Below are 20,048 nucleotides of genomic sequence, written 5' to 3'. Positions count from 1 at the left end.
TTATTTTATTTATGTGCGCGTGTGCGCACACACACACACACACACACACACACACACACACACACAGGTGCAATTGTCTTTGGTGGCCAGAAGGTGTCAAGTCCCCTAGAGCTGGAGTTACAAACAGATACGAGCACCTGACATTGGTGGGGGAAATTGAACTCAAGTCCTCTGCAAGAGCACCAACTGTTATCTGTTTGTTTGTTGTTATTTATTTTGTATTTGATTTGGTTTGATTGCTCGAGAACAGGTTTCTCTCTGTAGCCCTGGCTGTCGTGGAAATAGCTCTGTACACCAGGCTGGCCTTGAACTCACAGAGATCTGCCTTCCTCTGAGACCAAAGGTGTGAATCACCACCGCCTCACTGCAGCAGGTTCACTTAAAAACTGAGCCATCTCTCCAGGCTCTGAGATAGCTGTTTCTTACCACTGCTGTAACAAGTAATCACCAACCCCCTGCAAGTTGTTCCTCCCATCCCTCCACATAGTGTGCAATGGCGCACACACACATACACAAACACATGCATACACATACACAAACACACAGTGTAATAAAAATAAGAAAGGAAAGAAAATTAAAGCAAATAGTATTTCATCTTTAAAAGAACTAGATCAGGAGTTGCCTTGATGGCTCAGAAGTTAAGAACACTTGCTTCTCTTGCAGAGGACCCAGTTCAGTTCAGTTCCCAGAACCCACGTGGTAGATCACAACTATTCCTAACTCCAGCTCCAGATCAGCTACCCTCTTCTGAACTCTGTAGGCACAAGGCATACACTGTACACATACACACATATAGGCTGTGATGGCTATTTTTGGTTGCCAATCTGACTACATCTGAAATGAACTAAAACACAAGCAACTGGGTACTTCTGTGAGGGAGTTTTCTTTTTAAAGATTTTATTTATTTTATGTATATGAGCACACTATGTAGCTGTCCTCAGACACACCAGAAGAGGGCATCTGATTTTATTACAGATGGTTGTGAACCACCATGTGGTTGCTGGGGATTGAAGTCAGGAGGACCTCTGGAAGAGCAGTGCTCTTAACCGCTGAGCCAATCTCTCCAGCCCAAGGGAGTTTTCCTGATTGACTCATTAGAGGTGGGAAGACCCACCCTAAATCTAGATGTTTTAAGGTGACAAAAATCCAAGTTAAATCTGGGGACACATCTGCTGGTGGTGGCCTACCTAAAGGACATGGAGGAAGGAGGTCTTTGCTCTTTGCCTATTGGTCCTCACTCTCAATGGCATGTCCATTCCTTCACTGGTACTAGAGCCTACACCTTCGGGATTCTGACATATATAAAGACCAGCTGAGACACTCAGCTTCATGGACTGAGTAAATACTGGATTTCTGGACTTCCTGTCGGGAGACAGCCATTGTTGGAATAGTCAAACCACCTCATATAGGTTCATTCTATCAGTTCTGTGTTTCTAGAAAACCCTGACTAATACACAGGCAAAACACTCATACACATCAAATAGATGATCTTTCAAAACAAAACTTTAAAAGAGAAAAGAGACAGAGGAGGCGAGGAGATGACTCAGTAATGACTAAAGTACTCAGAACACAAGCATGAGGATTTGAGTTTTATTTCCAGAAACCACATACAAAAGACAAGCACAGCCGGCCGTGGTGGCACACACCTTTAATCCCAGCATTTGGGAGGCAGAGGCAGGCAGATTTCTGGGTTCGAGGCCAGCTTGGTCTACAAAGTGAGTTCCAGGATAGTCAGAGCTACACAGAGAAACCCTGTCTCGAAAAACCAAAAAAAAAAAAAAAAAAAAAAAAAAGACAAGCACATGTTATGTTCCTGCAATCAGTCTGCTGGTGGGTTGGAGATGGGCAGTCCCTGGAGTTCACTGGCCAGCCTAGCCTGATCATCAAGCCCAAAGCCTGTGAGAGATGCTGTCTCAAGAAAACAAAAAAGGGCCAGGCTGTGGTGGCACAAACCTTTAATCCCAGCACTCATGAGGCAGAGGCAGGAGGATCTCTGTGAGTTTGAGGCCAGAATAATCTATAGGACAAATTCCAGGAATTTAGATAGACTTTAAAAATGTGAACAACTGGGGCTAGAGAGATGGCTCAGCAGTAAAGAGCACTGGCTGCTCTTCCAGAGGTCCTGAGTTCAATTCCCAGCAACCACATGGTAGCTCACAACCATCTGATGCCTTCTTCTAGAGTGTGTGAAGAGAGCAACCGTGTACTCACATACATATAAATATGAAAAAAAAATGTGAATAACCCTTGTTCTACTGGGGCACCTAGTACTAAGGTTAGTATAAAAGAAAAAAAGAAATAAAAAAAAAAAACCACCAACAACAAGAAACAATAAAAGGTAGGTGATACCTGAGGAACAACACCTGAAATTGTCCTCTGGCTTCCACAGGTACATGTGCACACATGTGCACCAGAGAGAGACAGAGACAGAGCAAAAGAAGAAAAGATCTGCTACTAAAACTTAATGGAAATTGTCACCCCCACCATAAGCACTGCTATACTAGACACCCAAGAGCAAATTCCCCAAAACAACCCAAGACTGAGTAATTTCTGCCATGTACAAACTTTTCCAGAAGTAGACAGTTTGAGAGAGGTCTGTTTTCCTACGTGGCTAAGGACTATATGCACTGGATACTGAAGTTGCCAGAAACAGCGGGAGGGAAGAGAGCCACAGAGTAGTCTGATGTAGTCAGCTGTTCAAAAGCTATATGTCAGCAACCAGCTTGAAATGTGTGAAGCAAAACAAAACCCCTCAAGTGGGATGTGACACACACAGGTAACCACAGCACTCAGGAGGTGGAGACAAATGTGTCACAAGTTTGAAGCAAGCCTGAGCTATTTAGGGAGATCCTATCTCAACACCCCCCCAAGTCATTTATGGACCAGTAATACAATGCAAATGATACTAACCTTAGTGCCATGTGCCTCAGTAGGATGAGGATCATCCACATTTAAGGTTAGTATTTCACCATACCAAGTAAAAGGGGGTTCCAGTGTACAGAAAGCCACACAGTAAGGTTCTCATCCTTTGAGGACAAAGAAAATGATGTGCAAGTTAGAGATAAAGGGGACCTTCCTTAAACTGATGAAACGTCCCACCCAGAAAGTACAATACCTATTTCACCTAGTCAATGTTACCTGCAGAATCAGAATTAAAGCAAAGCTGTCATTTTGCGGGTAAGACACTGTGCAGGTCAACCACAAACCAATGCTACAAAGATTCAACCACAAACCAATGCTACAAAGTTTCACTTAAAAATAAGTGTCAAGGGAAATTCTACAGATAACTGTTAGAGTTGAAAATAGAACTTAGAATTTTAGAGACAACTCTATTGGTGAAGTACTCACCTCACAGTCATGAGGACCCTAGTTTCTTCCCCCAAACCACCCTAAAAGCCTGGAATGGTGACATTTAACTACAGCACTGGAGGGGTGGAGGCAGCAAGATCTCATTCAACTAGCCTTGCCTAATAGAGAGTCCCAGGCCAGTGAGAGACCCTGCCTCAAAAACAAGGTGGACAGCTCCTGATGAATGATACCCAGGTTGACCTCCGGCTTCCACATACATGTGAACATATTTATAGCTTTCCCTTCATATACACACGCATACACACACAGGGTGGGGGAGGACACACACAGAGATGTGAGAGAGAGAGAGAGAGAGAGAGAGACAGAGAGAGAAACAGAGAGACAGAGAGAGAGACAGAGAGACAGAGAGAGAGAAACAGAGAGAGACAGAGAGAGACAGAGAGAGAGACAGAGACACAGAGAGGCAGAAAGACAGAGACAGAGAGAGACAGAGACAGAGAGACAGAGCTTTGCAGGGTGAGCACAGTAGTCCACCTACAATCCAGCATGCCAGAGGCAGACAGAGAATACCCAACAACCTGGCTAGATGCATTAGCCAGAATAGCAAGCTCTGGTTGCTTCAGGAAACATTGTCTCAGTATATGCAGTAGTGTAATTGAGAAAGACACCTGTGAGTAGCCTCTGACCACTACAAGCATGCATACACCTGAATGCACTTCCACACATGTATACATACATACATACATACATACATACATACATACACACACACACACACACACACACACACACACAAAGACATTGCATGTACATATACAAGCAAAAAAATTAATTACTTAAGTACAGACAAATATAAGTCTGTATTTTATTGAAATGAACTGGACCTTTGAGGGCCTTGATCCACTCTGGACACAAAGTCAGCACCAGAGTTGGACATCAGGCAACAAAGAACCAAAGATCAATGGATGGTGCATGACGGGATGATAACTGCAGGAACACAAGAGAAAGTGGCCCTAAAAATGGCACAAACAGGAACCAGGAAGTGATCATGTGTCAACTTCCCACTGACCTGGGCAGGGATATAAAGGCCCAGGCTGAGGAGGCTACACACCTGCACACTTCCTCTTCACTTGCTCCTCTGACCTACTCCATCCTCAACCAAACACCAGAACCATGACCTGCTGTGGCTGCTCAGGAGGCTGTGGCTCTAGCTGTGGGGGCTGTGGCTCTGGCTGTGGGGGTTGTGGCTCCAGCTGTGGAGGCTGTGGCTCTAGCTGTGGGGGCTGTGGCTCCAGCTGTTGCAAGCCTGTGTGCTGCTGTGTGCCTGTCTGTTCCTGCTCCAGCTGTGGAGGCTGTGGCTCTGGCTGTAGTGGCTGTGGCTCCAGCTGTGGAGGTTGTGGCTCCAGCTGTGGGGGCTGTGGCTCTGGCTGTGGAGGCTGTGGCTCCAGCTGCTGCAAGCCTGTGTGCTGCTGTGTGCCTGTCTGTTCTTGCTCCAGCTGTGGGGGCTGCAAGCCCTGCTGCTGTCAGTCCAGTTGCTGCAAGCCCTGCTGCTGTCAGTCCAGCTGCTGCAAGCCCTGCTGCTGCTAGTCCAGCTGCTGCAAGCCCTGTTTTTGCCAATCCAACTATTAAAAGCCCCGATGCTGCCAGTCCAGCTGTTGCAAACCCTGCCGTTGCCAGTCTAGCTGCTATGCCCTAGTGTGCTGCCAATGCAAGATTTAATTTTTGACTTTGCAGGGCTATAACCAGATAGGCACGATCCCTGTTAAGAATTATAGCCCAGACTTTGCTTGTATTTCCCAGCACACTAAGCCAGCCTCCTTCACTTGTTCTGTCTCTCTCATCCTTCTTCCTCCCGAAGCATGAACATTTTCTTTTGGCTTCTGGCTGGCCTAGCTGCTACATGTATATATATGTATACATGTATAGCTACATATATAGCTTTGGCTCTTATCGGGGCTACCTGACCAACTCTTTAAGTTGAGTTGCTATGGGCCTTGGCCTCAAGAAGAATAACTTTCATGGCTCCCCTGCCACCTCTGAAAACCATCCCTGGCCATTTCTACAAATATCAGTCCCACCCTTAACACAGGGTTATCCCTGGAGTAAGGGTCCTCCTCAACCCACTCACTCTGCAGCTACTAGGAACCTTGATCTGTACCTTTTAGACATCTAATAAAGCCACTACCCAGCACCATTATTGCTGTGTTTTGTCTGTTTTCCTCTGGTCAGAGAAGGGTGCATGAGGAAAGCACCTGTAGCCACACTGCATTTCCAGTAGATCATTGGCCAATGGACAGAGTGCCCTACTTGGCACAGCTCTACCACTTGCTATGGCTGACAGGCAGAAGCATCAATGACAGCTACTCAGCCCTAACTGTGCAACTCCCCCTTCCCCTGCATCTGAGGAAAGCAGAGAAAATTAAGGGAGCACATTGCCATCTTCTTTGCTGATCCTCTCAGGTAAGGCTGCTGTCACCAAATGCCACGGAGGCAGAGGCTTGTCAACAATAGAAGCAATTCCTTTCAAATATGCAGGGTAGCTCAAATATGGCGGAATTAGTGCTCTTAGGTCTGTCTGTCTTTGAGAGGTGTGTGTGTGTGTGTGTGTGTGTGTGTGTGTGTGTGTGTGTGTGTGAGACCATGTATGTGACTACAGATGCACATGCAGATATATGTATATGCAGAGACCAGTGAGCCCCAGAGATCCATACCCACTGTCTTAGTTAAGGTTTCTATTTCTGTGAAGAGACACCATGACCATGGCAACTCTTACAAAGAAAAACATTTAATTAGGGCTGGCTTCCAGTTCAGAGGTCTAGTCCATTATCATCATGGTGGGATGTAAGGTGGCACACAGGCAGACATCAGACATGGTGCTGGAGAAGGAGCTGAGTTCTACATTTGGATCAGCAGGTAGCAGGAAGAGAGAGAAAAACTGGGTCTGGCTTAAGTATCTGAAACCACAAAGTGCATCCCCCGTGACACACTTCTTCCAACAAGGCCACATCTCCAATATTGTCGCTCCCTATGGTCTGTGGACGCCGTTTCATTCATATTCCATACCCTAGTGCTGAAATGATGGGCGTTACATACAACTACCACACTTGTCTTCTTTGTGATCGCCGAGAACTGAACTCAGGACCTTATGCTTGTGCAGCAAGTGCTTTACTTGCTAAGCTAGCTCCCCAGCCCCATGGAGCATCTTATGTAAGTGTAGTAAACCACCAGGGAGAAGGCTCTAAATTCATGATCTAATGGCCACACAGTGGTACTTTCTGCTGATACCATCACCTCGGGGCAAAGTCTCAATATACAGCTTTCAGGAACAAACCATTCAGACCTGGGCATGCCTAACTCACCAGAGAAAGTCCTACTATACACTCACACTGCTTCTGCCCCTCCCTATAGTAGCTTTAAGGTCAGATGTTCCTCAGGCTCAGAAGTTTGAACACTGGGTCCCCAGTTGGTAGCAGTGTTAGAAGTGGTACCTTGGGCTGGAGACATGGCTCAGTGGTTAAGAGCACTGACTGCTCTTCCAAAGGTTCAATTTCTAGCAACCACATAATGGCTCACAACCATCTGTAATGGGATCTGACACCCTCTTCTGGTGTGTCTGAAGACAGCTATAATTGTACTCATACCTAAAACTAAATAAATCTTTTAAAATAATGCTTAAACAAAGCAGTTTGAGACAAAAAGTTTAAGTAAAAGGAAGAGGAGGAGGAGGAGGAGGAAGAGGTACCAAGTTGGAGGAAATAAGCCCCTGGAGATAAGCCTTGAGATATTACAGCTGTGGGAGGAAGGGACCTGGAGGAGGGAAGAGGTGAAGGGGCTGTGATCAGGATGCAAAGTGAATAAATAAATTAATCAGTACAAAGAGATATTACAGTCTCCACCTTCTGTCTGCTTTCTGCTTCCTGATGAGACATGATGTGCCCTCACATCGCTGCCATTGTGCTGGCCTCTGCCCTCAGACTGTAGGTTAAAGTAAGCCCTTCCTCCCTTAAGTTGCTTTATATCAGCATTTGGTTATAGTGACGTGAAAAATAAGTAGCTCACTCCCTGTCCTGGAAGGCCAGCTTCATTCTGCAGATTCTGGGAACCACATGCACAGGGTATTTAGTTATTCGGGGTTTGGGACAGGTCAGGTGAGGAAGATTAGTGGAAAAGGTGGATAAGGCCATAGGTCGGAGGGGGGCCTGAAGACAAAGAGCTGAGAGGAGTTTGGGGATACAGCAGGGTCTGCTTTCCACTCTCTGCTCTGTCTCGTGGTTTCTCTGTAGAATGTCACATCTCAGCTGCCTCCATGGAAGACAGATTCCTTTCTGTGCTCACATTCGTGGTCCTGAAGCCCTTTGCGAGGCAGCTCAGCCTTCACAGAGGAGGCATATCCTCTCAGACAATGGTTCTCAACCTTCAGAAGCCGCATATCAGGCATCCTGCATATCAGATATTTACATTACAATTCATAACAATAGCAAAATTAAAGTTATGATGTAGCTCCGTGGCCCAGGGAAGCCCCAACCTCAGACAGCCTCCTGCCATCCCAGCCTTGCCTCTTGTTATAAGGCTGGACCACTGGCTACCACTCTTCCTGGTTCCAGTCTCCACTTCCTGCTCTCTGGGTACATCAGGCTCAATCTTGTGTGTGCTGTCTGGTTCCCCTAAGAAATTCCTTTTCCCAAGCTCAGACATTTGCCCAAAGCCACCATTCCTTCAGGGGCCTGAAGAAAAGTCCTGCTTGCTAAAAAAACAAAACAAACAACAAACCCAGAGTCTTTTTCCTTATCTCTGACAATTGGCTCTTTCACTAACATTTGCCTGTAGTGTCTTTTAACATGTTAATGCTGGCTCGTAGGTTTTCTCAACCTCTTAAAAGCCCCACTCCAGCTCTCAAGTCTCTTCTCTCTCTCTCTCTCTCTCTCTCTCTCTCTCTCTCTCTCTCTCTCCCATTTAAACCTGGAATTCCCCCCCCCCCCCCCCCCCCGTAGCTTCTTTGATTTCCCTGGAGGCAACCCTGGCAGTTTGGAATAACCTTTTGCTCTTCACTCATAGATCGGCTATTTTGGTTTCCTTACTGAGCCCATTTTCATTCACTAACAGCCACTTGTCCAAGATTATTTCAACCTGCACATACCTAGGGCCACTGAAATCAGATTTTCTGGAGCTCAGCTCCAGAAATCTGCTGTTCCCACTGATCTGTTTTTGTTTTTCTTTTGTGAGACAGGGTCTCATTATGCAGTCTTGACTGGGCTGGAATACATAGAGATCTGACTCCTGAGTGTTGTAATCAAAAGCACACCAGCCTAACTACCAGGGTGTTTGTTTGTTTATTTTTTAAATTGAAAACATAAGTCTGGTGCGCTGGCAGCACTCAAGGTGGCAGAGGTAGGTGGGTCTCTGAGTTGAAGGTCAATCTGTTTTACAGAGTGAGTTCCAGGATAGCATAGACTATACAGAGAAAGCCTGTCTCAAAAATAAATAAATAAATGAATGAATGAATGAATGAATGAATGGATGAATGAATAAATAATGCAAATGTCTGCGTCTGATGATAGTTTGGGCATGGAAAGATGTTAACAAATCGGGCAATTCTGTCATATCTATCATTTGTCATCATAACTGGCCAATTCTTGTCATCCACACAATGCCAAGACTTAAACAGAACTGATGTCATCTTGAGCCCTTTTATTTTGACCATGATTTACTTAGAATGGAGGCATATTTCCTAAACCAAAACATTTCATGTGAATTGTCTAAAAATAAAAAGTATTTAAGCAATAGAAAAGAAAATACTAGGGCTGGAGAGATAGCTCAGCCGTTAAAAACACTGACAGATCTTCCAAAGGTCCTTAATTCAAATCCCAGCAACCACATGGTGGCTCACAACTATCCATAATGAGATCTGACGCCCTCTTCTGGTGTGTCTGAAGACAGCTACAGTGTACTTACATATAAAAAATAAATAAATCTTTTTTAAAAAAAGAAAAGAAGAGGAGAGGAGAGGAGAGAGGAGAGAGGAGAGGAGAGGAGAGGAGAGGAGAGGAGAGGAGAGGAGAGGAGAGGAGAGGAGAGGAGAGAAGAGAAGAGAAGAGAAGAGAAGAGAAGAGAAGAGAAGAGAAGAGACGAGACGAGACGAGACGAGACGAGACGAGACCTTATTTAAGCAGTGGTGGCTCATGCCTTTAATCCCAGCACTCAGGAGGCACAAGCAGGCTTATCTCTGAGTTCCAGGCCAGCCTGGTCTACAGCTAGCCAGGGCTACACAGACAAATCTTGTCTCAAAGAACAAAACAAAAAAGAAAATTATATACCATGGCACCAAGTTGGCTTCGTACCAGGAATGAATAGTTGGTTAAATAACACATAGAAAGACAGAAATCATGTGATCATCCCAATAGACACAAAAAGGAATTTGAGTTCCCTTTGATTAAGTTAAAATTTTCTTCATGATAAAAATCTCTAAGAAACTAAGAATGCCCCCCCCCAAACACAATAAGGACTACATGTAAAAATCTGTAGCCAATATCGTTTGAAGGGGGTCGGCGGGGGCGGGGAAGGGGGACAGGGAAAACAAAAGTATTTCCTCTAAAATCAGTAAGGAGGTGAGGATCCCACTTTCCACTTTATGCGATACAGTCTTCAAAGTCTTGCCTAAAGCAGTAAGACAAGCTAAAGAAGTCAGGGAAGGCAGATGACCCCTGTTTGTCACCACATGATTCTTTACTTAAAGATTTTACAAGGAAACTCTTGGCTCTGAGAAATAATTTCAGCAGAGTAGCAACATACAAAAGTCTGTAACTTCCTGTATACCAATAAAAGGTAGACTGAAAACGAAGTCAGGCAAAATTCTACTCACAGTAGCTTCAAAATACAAAATAAAAATACCTAGCAATACCCAACCTCTCCACCCCATCAGGTTCTGCACATTCTTCTCTAGGGAGTACTAGAAAAGGGACCAAATGACCTGGAGAGAGGGATAGAAAGATGGGGGCCCTAATTAAGGAGGGGAAGAAGATGAATACAGAAGAAGGAAGGAAGGTAAAACACCAGGAAGGGTGTCTGAAAAAGTCATAAGGAACCATACTCTTAGCTCCTTTAGCTATGCACTAAAACTACTTTAGCAGCAGGCATGAGAAGCCCTCTTTTGTGTTGTGAGGATTTTGGTGTGTCAGCGTTATCCAAGAGACTCCCAGAATGCTGCAGGCTGTTGCTATTGCCTTTGATTGCCTCCATAGGTGGAAAATAAGTCCCTGTGGCTGAAGACACCTTGCACTTTGGACATTGGGTCCTGAAGCTTCTTAGCTGGAACTGACCTGAGATCCTCCTCCCTCGGGACTAGTTTTTATGGTCGATACCAGGAGGCAACTTCCAAAGGAGAGAAACAACCGATAATTCTCCCCAGCTATGACACCTATGAACGACAATGACCAACATGGCAGGATACCCCTACGGGTGTGGTAATGTCATGCATTACTTGGGAGCAACTAACAGCTAAGTGAACTTAAAGACCCACTTCACAAAAGATAAATCATGCCACGTACTGGAAACCCAGTCAACTTACCCAGGGCTAGTGAAGACATGGATCTTGAAGAGAACCTATAACCACTAATTTACTAAACTAACATAATGCCTAACTACAATCTAAATATCTGTCCTTATACAGACAGAAAAGCACAGTCCTCATCCCTCATCAAGAGAACTTCTCTTTGCAACGGACGGTGATCATTACTAAAAAACCACAACCAATCAAAACGCAGAGTTGTGGAGTCCAGTCCCACCTGATACATCTACAACACAACTCTGTACCTAAGACTCCAGGATCATTGAGGGAAGGGGGCAGTAAAATTGTAAGGCCAGAGAAACAGAGTTTACTGTGAGACTGTGTCTCCTAGAAATCTAAGAAGCCACACCCATGAAGCCTCAGCCACATGGTTACCCAAACATGACCCAAATAAGGATGACATGACCCAATAGGCAACCTAACACAGACAGTGAAAAGCTCACAAGGCCTGAACCCTGGACAAAGATAAAGAATACAGGCAACTTTGGAACACTGAGAGTGGGACAAATGCTCTTCCTTGAGGAAGAGCCCAAAACTTGGTTATCCAATAACAAATGCTCGACCCTGAAAAAATAATGCAAGTAACATTATACAGAATGAGCAGGTTGTATTTATGTATACATATACATAGGCATATAAATATACATATATGTGTATGTGTGCCATGAATTTGAAAGAGAATAAGGGGAATGCATAGGAGGGTTTGGATAGAGGAAAAGGAAGGGAGAAGGATATAATTATATTGTGTCCCAGTCAGGGTTACTATGGCAGTGATGAATCACCATGACCAAAGCAGCCTGGAAAGGAAAGGGTTGATTTGGCTTATGCTTCGTCATCATTGTTCATCCTTGAAGGAAGCCAAGACAGGAACTCAAAACAGGGCAGGAACCTGGAGGCAAAGCCTGATGCAGAGGCTATGGAGGACTGCTGCTTACCGGCTTTCTCCACAGCATGCCCAGCCTGCTTTCTTATAGAACCCAGAGCTATCAACCCAGGGCTAGCTCCACCCACAATGGACTAAGCCCCGCCCTCTTAGTTATTAGTTAAGAAAACACTCTACAGGCTCGCCTACAGCTTAATAGTATGGAGGCATTTTCTCAAGTAAGGCTTCTTCCCATTAGATGACTCTAGCTCAGGTCAAGTTGATTTGAAACTAGCCAGCACAATTGACCTCATATCAACCTGACACACAAACACATCGCTGTTAAATCATAATATTTTCTTTCTTGCTCATCCCAAGATTACATACTAATATCAATATAATATACACATTCCAAATATTCCAAGTCGCACGCACTTTAAAAATTCAAACATATACATTTAGTATCTTTAAAATTCAAAGTCTTTACAAAATTTCAAAGGAATAGTAGAGAGGGGACTATTGCAGTTTGTTTTATGTTGATGTGGTAAAACACTGGCAAAAGCCAACTTGGTATAGGGCAGAGGTTTTTTGGTTGGTTGATTTGTTTGTTTGTTTGTGTGTTTGTTTGTTTTTCAATGAGCTAAATTAATGGTGAAAAGCAAGGCAAAGATTTATTCAATGTAGCTTACAGCTTACAGTCCATAATGAAAGGGAGGCCAAGGCAGGAGGTCAGAGCAGGGATCTTGAGGTAGAAACGAAGCAGAGGCTAGGGAAGGATGCTGCTTGCTAGCTTTTCATGGCTCACTCAGCTACTGTCTTCTGTAGCCTAAGATCACCTTCCAGGGCTGGACCACGCACAGGGGGCTGAGCATCAATCATTAATCTAGACAATACCTGACAGACATTGCCACAGACCAATCTGATAGAGGCAGATCTCCAACTGAGATTCCTCTTCAAGGGACTCTAGTCTATGTGCAGTTGGCAAGACTGACCAGCATAGGAACTATGGGAAAGTAGGAGAACAGACGAGGGTAGTGAACAACACATCCCAAGAAAGCAGGAGAGGAAGAGGAGACCAGTTAGAAGGGATGCGGGAGACTGGGGAAGATACTGTGGACTAAGAACAAGGTATAGTGATACATGTGTGTGAAAAATGTCACAGTGAACTTCAGCATTCTTTATGTCACATGTAACCTCACACCTCACTCTAGGATTCCAAAGATGCATTTGGTGGTCACTGGATTTCTTATTTGTCTTTCTAATGTGGCCACATTGGATAAATTGCTTTGTCCTTTTGTTTACTATTAATCTGGCACTCTCTCCCCTATCTATCTATCTATCTATCTATCTATCTATCTATCTATCTATCTATCTATCTAATCTATCTATCTATCTATCTATCTATCATATATCTATCTGAGCACCTAACTAATTTGACTCTTTTTTTTTTTTAAGTACACTGTAGCTGCCTTCAGACTCATCAGAAGAGGGTGTCAGATCTCACTACGGGTGATTGTGAGCCACCATGTGATTGCTGAGATTTGAACTCAGGACCTTTGGAAGAGCAGTCAGTGATCTTACCCACTGAGCCATCTCTCCAGCCCCTAATTTAACTCTTTTAATTAGCTTATTAAGGATGAGTGAGCAAGCCTGGCTCGTTGGAGATGCTAGATCACAGGCACTGTTTTTAGTAATTCTAGGAACAAAGCCATCCAAGTGTCCACTGACATAAGAAGGAAGAATACATGTGCTACAACATGGATGGACCTTGAGGACACTACGCTGTGGGAAACAAGCTGGATTAAAAAAAAAAAACCCAAATGCTTTGCCGCTATACTCATAGGAGGTCCCTATAGCCAACAGCCCCATAGAGACAGAAAGCTGGGTAGGGAAGCCAAGGGCTGGGGAAGGGAGAGGAGTCAGCATTTAGTGAGGATGGCAGAGCTTCAGTTTGGAAGCATGACAAAGGTCTGGAGGTGGATGGTGGGAATGCACAAGGATGTACTTTGTGCTGCTGAGCTATGTGTGTGCACTTGGACATGCTTAAGATAGAGACTTTTAGAATTACAAAATGGTTCTGCAGGTAAAGCCTCACCCTTGACCCAGTCCTACCTGGGCATGTGACTCAGCAATACAGTGCTCAAGTAGTGTTTGTGAGGTCTATCCTGAGTACTACCAGAATAAAATAAGAGTACTGATAATAAAGTTGGAGGTATGATTGGGACAGTAGGATAGTTCAGTGGGTAAGGACACCTGCGGCTGAGAAGTCTGATGTCCTGAGTTACATCCCTAAGACCACGTTGTGTAAGGAGAAAACCAGCACTCGAGGGTTGTTCTCTCACCTCCACCAGCACACAACGGCAAGGGAGCACAAACACACATATGTGCACATATACACTTTTATATTACACATATTTTAACCACAAATTTTAAACGCCAGCAGTCAACTTTACTATATAATAATGTTTAAAAAATAAAGAGAAGTATGCAAAACTGGAAATAAAATATTGAACATGTGTACATATATGGACTTGCTAAAACATAGATCTTGGCTTGCAGGGCCCGGGCAATATAAAAGAGGTAGCCAGGGAACAGGAGATTGTCCATGCAAGCTAAGCATCTGTCAGTGGCCACGTGAACAGAATCATGCAGCATTGTGTATCCTTGGTTTGTATCATAGTGCTGTAGAGATTCATTCATGATGCTTTTCTAAAGGGAACCCTACACAGAGGAATAAGCCAGATTCATATCAATAGCAACTCACAGACCAGGAGAAAAAAGCAAAAGCAAGGGGCCTAAGCACAGTGACAACATGCCTTATCTGTGAACATTCCTGACTAGGGATGTGGCTTAGAGGTACAGTGTGTACTCAGCATGCGTGAGACCACAGGTTCTATCCTCAGTGTTGAGGGGAAAAAAAAGGAAAATTAGCCAAGAAATGGAGGTATGATTGGACTGGCTTCATAGCTCAACAAGAAAAAGCAGCAGAGGGCAAGCTTGACTTCCAGAGTTCAATACCCAGGACCCATATAGTGGAAGGAGAGAATGGGCTCCTACTTTCCCTCCAACCTCCACACATGTACCAAGACAAATGCTGTCCACTCACATTCACACAATAAATAAAATTGTAATTTAAAGAACTTTTTAAGATTTATTTTTATTTTATGTGTATGAGCATTGTACCTGTATGTGTATTGTATGTGTGCCTGGGGTTTACAGAGGTAAGAAGGCACTGGGTCTCTTAGGAACCTGAGTACTGGATGGTTATAAGCTGCCGTGTGGGTGCTAGGAACTGAATCCAGGTCCTCTGGAGGAGTGGCCAGTGCTCCAAAGTGCTCCAAAGTGACTGGACATCGCTCCAGTCACCAATTTTAAGGAAGTTTAACTCCAAAGCACACACACATACACACAAAAAAACTACCTGTACTTAGGGACCTACAGATGTTCTGAAACAACACACACCATACAGGAGGACGATCACAAACCTGGTATTCGCGTTTCTTTTCTGTTGGTGTGACAAATACTACAAAAACCTGACCAAACACGTCTTTGGGAGAGAAAGGGTTTATTTGGATTGCAATTCCTGGTCACAGTTCATCACTGAGAAGAACTAAGGCAGGAACCTGAGGCAAGAGTTTGAACATAGGTCTGCTTGCTATTCTACACAGCATTACCTCCGACCCAGGAACTCACTTTACAATCAAAGAATCATGGCAAGCACCATGGAGGAATGGCTTGCTGGCTAGCAGACAGGCTGGTTCATGCTTCCTAGCTTTTCTATACGGTTCAGAACCACGGGCTTAGGTATGGTTTCACTACACAGTAGGGCAGGCCTTCCTACAGCAATAAACAATCAAAATAACCCCTCCCACTCAGGCCCATAGACCAATCCGGTCTAGGCAGTTCTTCTTCAGTTCTTCTCAATTGACTCTAGACTGTATCAAGTTGACAGGTAAAGCTAACCAGGATACCTAGGTAGCAACTGCCACTGGGCACAGTAGCCTGGGGAGGTGGGAAGTGGTGGGAATGGGATGTCTCCTGTTGCTTTTCTAATCTGAGACAATGAGGACAAAACAGGACAGTGTTGAATTTACTTCATGTGGCAGCTAGATACTTGTTATATTGTGTCCCCTGCCGCCCCCAACCCCTGCCCAGGTTTCATTGTAAGTCTGTGCCATAATTTAAAAATAAAATAGTCTGAAATGTGTACTAAGGACACATGGAAGAACACCACCCATTATTAAATAAATAATCTAATCTATTAAAAAATAAATAAAAGGGGCCTGGAGGGGTAGCTCACTGGGTAAATCGCTTGCTGTGCAAACCTGAGGACCTGACTTTGAATCCTCAACATCTGCATAAACATAAGGTAGGCTTGTAGTCCCAGCACTCAGGATACAGAGACAAGAGATCCCTGGAATAAGCCAGGTCGTTAGACTAACCAAGAAGGTGAGCTTTGTGTTCAAATGAGAGATCCTGGCCTAATATAAGGTGGCAAACAATTAAAGAAGATACCTCTAGATAATAACCTCTAGCTTCTACATCCATTTATGCACACCCACACATACATGCGCCTGCAGCTATACACATTCAAACATGTACGCACATGTATTAAGAAAAAAACAATTTTTAAAATAGATGACCCAGAATTGTAATCCAAATAAACCTTCACTTACCCAAAAGTTGTTTTTGAGTATTTGTCACATCAGCAGGAATGAAAACACCAGGTCCGTGGGTGGCTTCCCACACTGTGTTTGTAGTTTCACCACACCTGTAAGTCCCTGTGTGTAGTACCTATGATGTCAGAAACCTGTAATTCCAGCACCCAGAAGGCAGAGGCAGTGAGATTACCATGAACTCCAATCATCCTGGACTATAGAGTGAGTTCAAGGTCAGTGGGTTACAGAGCAACATCTTGTCTCAGGAAAGGGCTAGGGGTGGGATAAACACCGGTTGGAATAGCACTGCAAGCCTCCTGGAAATACAGCAACACACGGACGTAATTGTGGGAGAGCTACAATGAAGAAGCATTTCCCCGGCTTGGAGAAGCATAACGGCAGAGTCCATACCCATTTCCACATCTGTGTCTGAGTACTGACAGCATTCACCCATGAACAAGTGAAGGGCTGGGCTTAAGGGGAGTCTGTTTACTTAAATGCAAACATTTTTAGTTGCCAACCCATCATCTTCCATAGTGGCCACACCAGTCTACATCCCTGACAATAGAGAAGAGGCTTCACTGTCCCCCACATTCTCATCAGCATCTGTTGCTTTTGTTCTCTTGAGTCTGACTGGGGCGAGATGGAATTCCAAACTGGATTTAATTAACATTTCCCTGATGTATGCATGTTTTCCAAACAAATAAAAATAGGACTACCATATAGCCCAACTACTAGTAGCCCCCAGGGCCATAGACCAAGGCTAGGTCCATATTCCACAGAAATACTTGCACACCCACATTTGCTGCTACACCAGCCAGGAAATGGAATGACTCTAGATATCCATCCACAGATGAATGGCTAGAGAAAATACACACAAAATCGGATGCAACTACAACATTAAATGAAATACATCAAGGCTCAGAAAGACAAACACTACGTGTTTTCTCTTGTAAAAAGAATGCAGACATTTTTGGTGGTGGTGGTGGGAAGGGGTACAGGACATGAATCTAGAAGAAGTAAAGGCTGGGGAGATGGCGCAGGTGTTAAGAGTGCTACTTGGCCAAGCCTGAGAACCAGCTTTGGGTCAAAGCACCAATGTAACAAAGTCTCAGAGATGCTTGTAACCCTGGCGCTCACAGGAGTAAAGACAAAGATCTCTGGAGCTTGCTGGCTTTTAGCATAGCTAGAAAAGTAGAAGTTCTAAGTTCAGGAAAAGACTCTGTCTCAAAGGCAAAAGTGATAGAAGAAGATATATTCTATGTGTGCACAAATGCACATAAAGTGCATGCCCATGTGAAAGCACACACACATCTGCATACACACAAACTAAAAAGAGAACAATGAGAAGGGACCCTAAGGGATGTGGGAGAGGAGAAAGAGAGGAAAATGGAATCTGTGTGAGGGAAGCAGGGGGAGCTACTAGGGGGACAGAAAAGCTGCCAGAAAGAGAGAGGCATGGGGATGGTGGAGGGCAGTTGTGGTGTGTGTGTGTGTGTGTATGTGTGTGTGTGTGTGTGTGTGTGTGAAGTATCATAATGAAACCCATAACTTCGCATGCTAAGTTTATATTTTAAAGGGGTAGATAGTAACAGGAAGACTAGAGAGAGGTTAAGAACAGCAGTTAAGAACACTTACTGCTCCTGCAGAGGACCCAGGTTCAGTTCCCAACACCTACATGTCACTCACAACAGTCTGCAAACCCAGTTCCAGGGCATGTGACTTCATCTTCTGGCTTCTGAGGGCATTGTGTGAGTATGGTGCTCACCCACACATGCAGGCAAATGTTTATAGACATTAAACATAAATAAGTAACAGCCACTTCATCTGTTAAGAAAAAATAACAAAGAACATCTCCTTTTTAAAGAGCTAAAAAAAAAAAAAAAACAGTTTGAACGGTGGTACATGGGGCTGAGGAAGATAAATTCTAGCAGGGACCAATGTTCCATTCTGTAGGAAGACACAGAGTTCTGCAAATGGATGGTGGTGGCAATATATAGCAAAATGAATATTCTCAAGGCTTCTGGGTTGTACTCTTCAGTGTTGAAAATGCACATGCGTATTTGACTTTAAAATATAATTTAAAAATAAAGATTGAGGATATGGCTCTGTGACAAAGTAATTGCCTAGCATCCAAAAGGCACTGGGTTGGATCCCTGGCACTGCCACACTTGTGGTAATAAAGGTAAATATATATTTTTTTTAAATCAGGAAAGGGACATCTGCTGTGCCTTAGAAGTCAGGCTGGGCAGTCCAAGGGCACAGGTGGTTCTAATGCCTCACAAACTGAAGCAGAGCTGAACAATCATTTTTCTTTGCCAGGCCGTGGGTCAGTCTCTGGGGTGACCTCCTAGCTGCACCTCAGGCGGCCAGCCTGCACAGTGTACTGTTGTGAGCAGCAGAGGGCGCACGTGGACAGAGCAGACAGACCCAAGCTCGCTGCACCTGCTAGACTTTGAGTGAACATCCAGGCTCCGCACTCTGCAGCAGCCAGTACTGCCTTAGTCTGGGCGAGCCGCTAGCACTTGCAGGGTTCTGTCAACACAAAAGAATCTAAAAGGTGTCCTCAGGCCTGGGGCCAGTGTGGTGCAGAAAGTCTGCCAGAGGTTGGATCTTGTCCTCTGTTGGCACAGATAGATGCAGCTGACTGGATTCGGCTCTGAAGAAACCACACCCTGAGACTGCTTTGCTAGCTCCAAACCTTTCTCATCAACTTTCCAGACTGCCTCATTCCTTGGGGTGTGAGGGAACAAGATGAAGAAGATGGGGATGACCCAGCACCCACTGAGAAGGCACAGGTCTACAGAGCAGGTACTGCTGGAATGGGCCATAACTAGTGTCATCTATATGGTAGAGCCTAGCATGTCTACCCACAAATTGTATGTGTATAACCATAAGTATGTCCTAACCCAAAATTATAAGCTTACTTGAAATACTTTAAGGTTTTTTTTCTTGCAACTGGATTATATCGTATACAATATTGTGTGTTCCAGTTTCAAAAGTGTGGGGACAGGCTACTGGGTAAGCCCATTTACCTGGGGGTTCCAGAAGGTGCTTGAACCTGGCAAGAATCTGCCCCCAGCACAACTGAGATCTAATTGGGCACTCCTAGAGTATCAGACCATACCCTGCCACACTCTTCCTCACCTGGATACCCTCTTAGGGGTATCTACTGGGCTCCTCTTGAGACTGGAAGAGTGAAAAGCAATGCTTGCTCTCTCTCTCTCTCTCTCTCTCTCTCTCACACACACACACACACACACACACACACACACACACTAGCACCCAACAACTCCTTTGTCAGCCTCCACACCTTCCGCCCCAAGCTCTTTCAGGGCTGCTGCTGCCTCCTCCTGAATCCTACATGACCCGATTGCCTGAATCTGCCCAGGTCTCGGCTTGCGTTACTCCCCCTCCCCAGACCCCCAAACTCCCCATTTCCTGGACTCAGAGTGGGCAGGAAGCCAGCACATCAACCACCCCAACACTGACCTGAGTAAGCATCCAGTAGAGCTGGCCATCTTCAGCCTCGAGGGCTACCTTCAGCAGGAGGTATCAACAGCATTTAGGGCTCAGCCTGAGTCAAGGAGACAAAGATCTGAACCCAGAGCCAACCCCAAACATCCCTGGGGCTCCCCATGCTTCCTTCCTGGCA

The 20,048-nt window shown here is 44.7% G+C and overlaps 1 long non-coding RNA gene and 1 pseudogene across 5 annotated transcripts in view; one reads left to right on the top strand and one right to left on the bottom strand.

Annotated features, from left to right (window-relative positions):
- Gm32786 overlaps nt 1-20,048 on the bottom strand; it is a 44,112-nt gene that overhangs the window by 21,448 nt on the left and 2,616 nt on the right. For 4 of the 5 annotated variants that reach the window (XR_870056.3, XR_003946685.1, XR_870057.3 and 1 more), the window contains 2 exons: nt 19,886-19,970; nt 18,032-18,220 (listed from right to left, as the gene is read on the bottom strand). This is a non-coding gene — a long non-coding RNA (predicted gene, 32786). Of the gene's footprint in view, nt 1-2,910; nt 3,027-18,031; nt 18,221-19,885; nt 19,971-20,048 lie in introns of all 5 variants that reach the window. The other variant, XR_378623.4, reaches the window with a different exon arrangement.
- Nucleotides 4,432-5,028, top strand: Gm45417 (annotated as a pseudogene).

Source organism: Mus musculus, chromosome 7 (genome assembly GCF_000001635.26).
Source record: "Mus musculus strain C57BL/6J chromosome 7, GRCm38.p6 C57BL/6J".
NCBI classification, from domain to species: Eukaryota; Metazoa; Chordata; class Mammalia; order Rodentia; family Muridae; genus Mus; species Mus musculus.
This window is presented reverse-complemented; position numbering and strand designations above follow the sequence as displayed.